Below are 9,784 nucleotides of genomic sequence, written 5' to 3' on the forward strand. Positions count from 1 at the left end.
CAGCCGCCGGTGGCCACCAGGGGCAACTCTGGGCTGGCCTACCAGAAGTTTGGACAATCCGGTGTGCCCTGAGAACAAGATATGTGCAGCTCCTATCAGGATTTGCCGGCACATTCGGGCGGCTTTGCTGGTCTTGTTTTACCATTATCGAAATGTCTTGTAAACCGGGATTCCGAGTCTGATCGGGTCTTCCTGGGAGAAGGTATATCCTTCATTGATCGCGAGAGCTTATCATGGGCTAAGTTGGGACACCCCTGCAGGGTATAAACTTTCGAAAGCCGTGCCCGCGGTTATGTGGCAGATGGGAATTTGTTAATGTCCGGTTGTAGATAACTTGACACCAGATCCGAATTAAAATGCATCAACCGTGTGTGTAGCTGTGATGGTCTCTTTTCGGCGGAGTCCGGGAAGTGAACATGGTTTTGGGTTATGTTTGACGTAAGTAGGAGTTCAGGATCACTTCTTGATCATTGCTAGCTTCACGACCGTTCTGTTTGCTCTCTTCTCGCTCTTATTTGCGCATGTTAGCCACCATATCATGCATAGTCGCTGCTGCAACCTCACCACTTTACCCCTTCCTTACCCTTTAAGCTTTACTAGTCTTGATACCCACGGTAATGGGATTGTTGAGTCCTCGTGGCTCACAGATTACTACAACAACAGTTGCAGGTACAGGTTTATGCGATGATCATGACGCGAGAGTGATGGTTACTTGTTTTGGAGTTCTTCTTATGCTTCTTCTTCGATCAGGGGATAGGTTCCAGGTCGGCAGCCTGGGCTAGCAGGGTGGATGTTGTTTGGGTTTCTGTTTGTGTTTCATCCGTAGTTCGGATGTTGATCTTATGTATGATGAATTGATGTTGTATTCGTGTGCCATTGTATGCCTCTTGTATGTATCCCTATCTCTTATGTAATGTTGATGTAATGATATCCACCTTGCAAAAGCGTTTCAATATGCGGGTCTATCCTTGGTGGGACCTTCGAGTTCCTTTTGGATAGGGTCGCATATTGGGCGTGACACTAGCCATCTCAAATTGTTTCTGGTCCCTTATGCATATAGTACCAATAGGGTCAAATTTGGTTAGGGTTTAGGATATGTCAAGTGATGTTTAGGGTTATGGTTTCAGAAAGTTGTGACGAGATTTCGATTGAAAGGGGGTGTAAGTTGGATTTAGCTAGGACATTGATGTAGTTAGTTAGGGTTTATGGTTTCAGAAAGTTGTGACAAGATTTTGATTCAAAGGAAGTGTAAGTCAGATTTAGTTAGGACATATTGAAGGACTTAGTTAGGGTTGTGTGGCATGAGAAAGTTGTCAGCAGATTTGGATTCAAATAAAGTTATTTTGGATTTAGTTAGGAGATGCTTTTGGATTGAGTTTCGAGATATTTTGGATTTACTTAGGAGATAATTGTTTTTGTATGGAGTTTGGAGTTATTTTAAATTTAGTTAGGAGATCATTTGGATTTAGTTAGGTGATAATTTAGGATTTAGTTAGGAGACAATTTTGAATGGAGTTTGGAGATAATTGATCTATCAGGGGACTTGAAGGATTCGTGCACTTTGGATTTAGTTAGGAGATCATCGGTTATAGAAAGTACAATCAATTAAATATTTCTGGATTTAGTCAGGGCATATTTTATACTTACTTATAGCTTTTGAAGGACTGAGTTTGGTACATGAATCCGATATAAAAAATTAAATCAATTATTTAAGCAGAGTAGTGCATAATTATTATGTATGCTATCCATCTGTAACATTGACTATATGTTTTCGTTGGCAGCATAACGACATGGATGATAAAGTCAACGATGGCAAAAACTTGGGTGATACAGGCAAGGATGACAAGGACATGGGTGATGGACGAAACGAAGGCAAAGGAATGGATGGTATGTGCACGGATGATAATGATAATGAGGATGCAGGCAAGGATGGCATAGACATGGATGATGTACACATGCAAGGTAAAGGAATTGATAATAAAGGCATGGCTGGTTTAGATCTGAATGAGTATATGGAATACTTGGATATTGTGAACAAGACTTTCAGGACTGAGGAAGAAGCCTACATGTTCTATGTAGGCTATGCGAGAAAAAAAGGGTTTGGTGTTAGAAAGGATGATCTGAAGTACAGGGGTCCGGGTCCAAAACAAAATGCATACAGAAGGACATACAAGTGCTGCAAACAAGGATGACGGGCCCTTAAGTACTTTAATAGAGCTAAAATAAAAACAACACCGAGGGGTCTTTCTCAGTGTGGGTGTCCCGCTCTTTTTCAGGTTGAGCTACAAGATAGCAGTGGCCTCTGGTTCGTCAAGAATTTTGTGGACAAGCATAACCATCTGTTTGTCCCTGCCGACATGACTCCCTACTTATCAGCTCATCGTAGAATGACTGACACACAAAAGGCTGATGCCATCGAGTATGTTGTCGGTGGACTTCGAACACATCAGATTATGAATGTAATGGAGAAGAATGCCGGAGGTCCCGACAAGCTTGGTTTATAGATCGAGACCTATACAACCATGTTTCAATCCAGAAGAAGCGCAAGATAGAAGGCAGTGACGCTAGATATTTTCTCACCTATATGATTGCATAGAAAGAAGCAGACCCGAAATTCTTTTTCAAATACACAAAAGACAATGAAGGCCATTTGAGGAACATATTCTGGGCTGGTTCACAATCCCAGATTGACTATGTTGTCTTTGGTGGTGTCGTGGTGTTCGACAGTACAGATCGGTCTAACAAGTACAGGCTTCCGTGTGTTCCATTTGTTGGTCTAAACCATCACTTCAACACAGTTTTGTTTGGGGTCGGTCTAGTGTCAGACGAGATAGTTGCATCATACCAGTGGCGTCTTCATGTATTTTTGGAGGAAATGTCCTAGACGGCACCCATTTCAGCAATCACCGATGGGGACGGTGCAATGGCTAAAGCAATAGCTACTGTCTGGACTGGAACAGATCATTGTTTGTGCATGTGGCATATCAGAGGGAATATGGTGATGCACCTCCGCAAGAAAAAGCTTAAGGAATTTAGGGAATTCATTTACCGTCGTTGGTATGTTGATGAGTTTGAGAAAAGATGGGAGGCTTATAAGGTTCGGTTCAAAATAAAACCAACGGGGAAGAGGTCGTCATGGGTTAACAGGATGTACGAGCTGCGACACAAATGGGTTGCTGCGTACACAAAGGGTAGATATTTCCTATGCATGATGAGTAATCAGAGGAGTGAGTCTCTCAACTCAAGGCTTCATGTGCACCTAAACAGGAAGATGCATCTTGTTGATTTGTTGCAGCATGTTGAGCACTGTGTTTCCATAATGCGTAGGAATGAAGTAGCATTAGACGCAGTAGCAACACATATGATACCCTTCACTAAGCTGAATGCACACCCTCTAGAGATTTATACCTCTTATATTTATACAACTGTGATGTTTCCATGGGTAAAGCGCCAGATTGTCGAAGGAACAAATTGGCAGGTCATAGACCGGGTAGCATGTGATGGTTTGGTCGTGTTTGGAGTTTTGCACAAAGTCCCATATGGCAGGGATGCTAGAGAATTGCAAGGTAAAGAAGGTAAGGATGTTGAGGACTTGCATGCAAAAAACTTGGATGCTGAGGATCCCAATGACTTGGAAGGTAAGGATGTTGAGGACTTGCATGCAAAAAAACTTGGATGCTGAGGATCCCAATGACTTGGAAGGTAAGGATGCTGAGGACTTGCATGCAAAAAACTTGGATGCTAGGGATCCCAATGACTTGGAAGGCAAGGATGGTGTGGACTTGCATGCAAAAAACCTGGATGCTAAGGATCCCAATGACTTGGAAAGTAAGGACAGTGAGGAGTTGGATGCAAAGAAGTTGGATGCATAAGGCGTGGATGCTAAGCATGTGGATTTTATATATCACGTGACTTGTCTGTTCACAGGAGCAAGACTGGATGATGCAGCTTGTAAATGTAAAAAGTTGGAAAGTCAGGATTACCCATGCGCACATATATTCTGCATTCTGGATCATCTTGGTGTACGCACATTTTCCAAAAAAAGTGAAGAAAAGATGGACAATGCATGCCAAGCCAGCATTCCCTTCTTCAAGGACTGCGAATACTCATGTATGGTCTGATCACATGAATAAGTATCATCAACTACGTAACATGGCTAGTGACGCTTTATTCACAGCCGCAGCTAGCGATTCATAGTCAGAATAGGTGATGGAGCTCCTCCGAAGTATATTGGTTGATGGAGAAAAAACTGATTTGGATGAAGGCCATAAATCGTTTGTTCCTTTGCCGGCATACTTCTCTGCTGCTCGTGAATGTTGCACTGATGACATGGAAAATCCAATCAAAATAGTTCCAAAAGGGAGACCAACTACCGAAGAATCGAACAAGAGGATTAAATCCAGGTGCGAGCAGATGAGAGGGAAAAAAAGCAGTGAAGTTAGTGCACATGTTTATCTCATTGTTCATTTCCATACATGCTTACAGTGTTAATATGTTCTCCGGGAGAGTGTTCACATGATTTTCTTCAATTTACGCAGGAACAAATCAGGGAAATCAAAGGTCATAAGGAGGAAGAAGCGAAAAGAGAAAGACTCAGAGACAGAAGAAGACACAGAGTCAGATACAGAAGAAGAGAAAGATTCAAAAAAAGCAACAAAGTTAGTGCACATGTTAATCTCATCGTTCATTTCCATACATGCTTACAGTGTTAATGTGTTCTCCCGGAGAGTGTTCACATGTTTTTCTTCAATTTACGCAGGAAAAAATCAGGGAAATCAAAGGTCACAAGGAGGAAGAAGCAAAAAGAAGAGACAGAGTCAGATATAGAAGAAGAGACAAAGGCAGATACAGAAGAAGAGACAAAGGCAGATACAGAAGAAGAGGAAGATTCGGGTACAGAAGAAGAGAAAGATTCATATGCAGAAGAAGAAGGAGATTCAGACGCAGAAGAAGAGGAAGATTCATATGCAGAAGTATAGGAAGATTCAGATGCAGAATATGGTGGGCTGAGGAGGGCTAGGAAGAGACCATTGGAGGTTGCAGAAGAGGATTATGCAAAACCAAACAAGTAGGCATTACCATATTTGTGCGTATTTCAACATGTTTTCGAATGCTGGCTGCAGATTCGTCTACTTCATTTTTTGCACGAAACGCAAGAGCGCTCCAAATGTCAAAGCTAGGAGGAAGAAAAATAACTATGACAAGGGTGCGCGAGGAAAACCAGTGAAGTTAGTGTCTGTACTTACATGTCTGCTCTACAAGTTAGGTCGTTGCTAGTACTGTATTGATGTTTCTTAATTTTTCAGGAAACACTCTAGGAAGGGCGGTAAAGAACAGGCCAAAGGGGTGATGGAGACAAAAAGGCATGCTAGGAATGTACCAAAGGCTGAGCGAATAAGAGCTGTCAAGTTAGCTTCTGCATCTATGAAGAGAAAATCAGTGAACTTAGTGTTTTTTGTGTTATAGTGTACTGTACATGCTCAAATCTTCTTTGCTGTCCTATTAACAAACGTTGTTTCATGCAGGAATGCTAAAATGAAGTCGAGACAGGATGTTTAGATGCACATGGTCAAGCAGAGAAAACAAAAGGATTTCTGGGGTCGAAAAATTGAGAACAAACTGAATTAGACAGTTTTCCATGCCGTGATCCACCTTGTTTCTGATGTATTAGATCTATTTGATGGACTGCCACTATTTTTCTGAATTCCTTGTTTGATTGATACACCTTCATTTTATTATGGACGGGTCGACATGGTAGGCTAGTTATGATTTATCAACATCGATCAAACAATGCATTTTTAGTGAAGTTGGTTTTCTGTATTTTTTTCATTTTTTACATAATATACTGCTAAAATTTGTTCAAAATGTAGTCAAATTTCATACTTGAAATATAAAATAGAAACCAAAATTTTAAATATATATACGAAAATAGAACGTTGGGTTTCCTCAGAAACCCACTTGAAATCAAAATAGAAACCTCGTTTTCAAATAACCTTGAAAACGTTTATTTTGAAATAGAAAATAAGCATGCTGGTATATTAAAAATAGCATGCTCATTTGAAAAAAGCATGTTCAATTGAAAATAGAGTGAATATGCGGATTTAAAAATAGCGTGCTAATTTGAATATGTTGTTTTTAAAATACCATGCTATTTTAAAAATAGCATGCTGATTTTAAAAATAGCATGCTGATTTTAAAATATAATGTTGCTTTTAAAAATAGCATGTTGATATTAAAAATACTACTCCCTCCATTCCCTTATACAAGGCCACAAACTCAAATTACAGGTACCTAGGTAAAATTTAATGATTACTTTGCAAGTCAACTTTTCTTCTTGTTAACTGTGATCATTAATGTGCCCGCATGCATGCAGCGAAGGAATGAGAAGAAAGTAGCACAGTGTCATTATGACTACATGCATGCAAGTATTAAACAAGTTGCTAGTACGAGAAAACATCATTAAATTTTGCCTCGGTTAGTGTTAGTGGCCCTGTATAGATGCAAAATGTATTTTTTTATAGTGGCCTTGTATAAGGGAATGGAGGGAGTATGTTGTTTTCAATATGCTGTTTTTTAAATAAGCATGCTGATTTCAAAAATAGCATGCTACTTTTAAAAATATAATGCTCTTTTAAATATGCTACTTTTAAAATAGCATGCTAATTTCAAAAATAGCATGCTAATTTCAAAAATAGCATGCTAATTTTAAAAATAGCATGCTACTTTTAAAAATATGATGCTATTTTCAATATGCTGATTTCAAAATAGCATGCTAATTTAAAAAATAGCATGCTGATTTAATATCGTGTTGTTTTGAATATGTTGTTTTTAAAAATAGCATGCTGATTTCAACATAACTGCCTGATTTTAAAAATATAATGTTGTTTTTAAAATAGAATGCTGATTTCAAAAATTACATGCTTTTCTAAATATGTTGTTTTGAAAGCAGCATGCTGATTTTGAAAATAGCATTTTTTAGTTATGCTTTTTAAAGATAACATGTTTTTTTAGTATACTATCTTTCAAATTTAAAAAAAACATGTTGGTTTGCTTTCTTTCTGAAAATAGCATGCCATTTCAAAAATAATAGAAACATCATTTTTTGCATTGCATTTCGACCCGTAAGTTTTTGTTTTTGAATTGCATTTTTTTGTGCAACACATACAAACCTCATTTTCAAAATAACTCGTACTAGGCAACACAAAAACCTCGTTCTAAAAATGAAAGTAGCGTCTAATCCATTTGAAACCCGGTTAGATTTGATTTTAAAAATAGTAGCACCACTGTGGCAAAAAAAGAAAATATCATTGCAGTCCACAAAGGTAATTATATCAAGGAGGGTACCAGGGTACGTTATATATATAGACTTGCATAACAAGTACATTACACCACATAAGTTCATACTACCACCAAATTACTGCCAAGTTTCACTTACTGGACGATCTTCATATCCACTCGGACCTAAAAGTTATACCACCAAAGTACCAGTTACTACCAAGTACCAATTACTAGTAAGTTGCACTTACTGGACCCAAAAGCTGATACTACCAACTTCCAGTTACTGGGTAGTACATACAGATTATAAAACTAGCACCAAACTACTAACATGCGTCAACGAATCCTTATGCCACTGGCCATGTTCACCCTAAGCCCACCTCCACTCCTTTCCATGAACCTGAAGATAGCCATTTGACCTTCTTTCATTTTGGCGCCCTCAACGACTTCTCTCCAGTTCTTCGTCATGATCGCACGCCCGTCCTTCTTGCCCATCTTGAACAAGACCTTTTTATTACCTTCAAAATGTTCGTTGACGACACGCACAACCATGGGCTTTCGCAGATAATCTTTGAGGTAGGCTTGACTGTAATCCTTTGAGAAGCACTGATTGCACAGGGAAATAAATAATGTTACATCAAAAAATAAGTATGATTTGCAGAAAAAAGTAAGTATGATTTGCACAACCATGCCCGTCCTCCTCTCCGTCTCGACAAGATAATAACAGTGGCAAGAGCGCGGAAGCAAGGGCTAACGGCCCATGACCGCCTAAGCTTCAGTCAGGACCTCTATGACCATCTCTGAGCCCGCGCCATGGAGTGCTACGGGCCAGACTATGAAGCCCTAACTCCATGGCTGACCTCCTGATCGCACCACCATGCTTTGGGTATGAAGTAATCACCCACAAGTTCCCACAGTCATTCATCATCTGGGGCGTCGAGAAGTATTCTAGCGACACGAAGCCCGACCTATGGATCAGCGATTACCGGACGGCAATCGAAGTGGCACGGGGCGACAGCGAAAACACATTGCAATCTTGTGTTTAATTCATAGCAGTGACTTGCCTAGTTACTTAGGATTAGGGTTTTTGCCCCTAAAATCCTAATAGCCCTTCCCACTAACAAAAACCCTAGGACCCTAGTTGAACTACAACACCCCTGTCCCTGGCACATAAACTTCCCAAAATATTTGTTGAGCTTCTCCTACAAATATATTCACCATTTCCATCTTAAACCACCCACACCCAAGTCAAGTTTTGACCAGAACACCCCTCCTAAGATTCTGCCAGATCTGCCAAGTTACGCAACAAGTACAATTTCGCTTCACCCTATGAAGCTGAATTGTTGCACACACCACCATACCATCATATTATGCATGTCCACCAAAAATGGGCCACACCCAACACCCATAGCTTCCTACACAATTTTTTCCAAAGATTGCATCTACCTATCCACATTGCGAAGGAAGTATCATTTAGGATCACACCCTTGCCACCGAAATTTACAAACAGGTACGCCACCACATAAGACCAACCTCCACCAAAAATTAGCCCAAATGGCGTAGCCATTTGACCACAGCAAGCTCCCGAAGCCTACTGTCCACTAAGGTAGAATACAAAGGAAGTACTAGCTACATTGGTCAACTAGCCACCAACCTTTGCACACACATAGTACCTCCTACCAAACACCACTCCACCAAATTTCAGCATGTTTGACATAACAAATTTAAATGGCTAACTTCAAGCACCTTTTGCCACAAACTAGACCTAGAAGCTAAGCTCGCCTCTAAAACTCCCTAGACCAAACACAACACACACACACGCGCGCGCGCGCAACCAAGGACTAGCCCCTAGACAAGGTTTGGCCACATGTGGCCCACTGGTTCATGCCATGCCAATGGTGACCACACGCAGAGCGCGCCAGTTGTGTGCTTTGTCACAAACCCAAGACCCTTCCCTCGCCAGCTCGATGTTCCGACCCACCTCACACTATCAAACGTGCAGCCCCGGCACCTATTCATATTCTAGAAGCCCACCCTGAGCCAAACGCTGCCTAAATACTCCCCGGCATTGCCCCGACCGCCGTTGTTGGAAGCTTCTGTCGGACCCCTCCCTTATCTGTGCCGGCCTACCACCTCCTAGGCACCCCGCGACATGCCGCAAGCTATCCTAGCCCCGCCGTCAAGCCCCTCACCAGCCGGAGCTTGCCATGTTGTCGCCATCGCCGCCATTTTAGCTGATGCGGCTGTGCCCGAGCCCCTCCACCTTCCCCTCATCTTATTCCTTCGCTATGCACCCGTGTTGCTCCGTGACGCGCCGCACCCGGACTACCTCTCCGAGCTAGGGCATCGGCCATGGCCACTCACGGCCGTGCACATCGCCCCCGACTTTGCCCCAGCATCTCTGATTCCTTCCACCGCCCCTCTCTCCCTCCTACCATTATCGGCTGACGCCCTGGTGCTATTTCTCCTCTTGCCCTTCTTGCACGGCCTCCAGCCACTGCACGACTTC

This window comes from Triticum dicoccoides, chromosome 7B, assembly GCF_002162155.2.
Source record: "Triticum dicoccoides isolate Atlit2015 ecotype Zavitan chromosome 7B, WEW_v2.0, whole genome shotgun sequence".
NCBI classification, from domain to species: Eukaryota; Viridiplantae; Streptophyta; class Magnoliopsida; order Poales; family Poaceae; genus Triticum; species Triticum dicoccoides.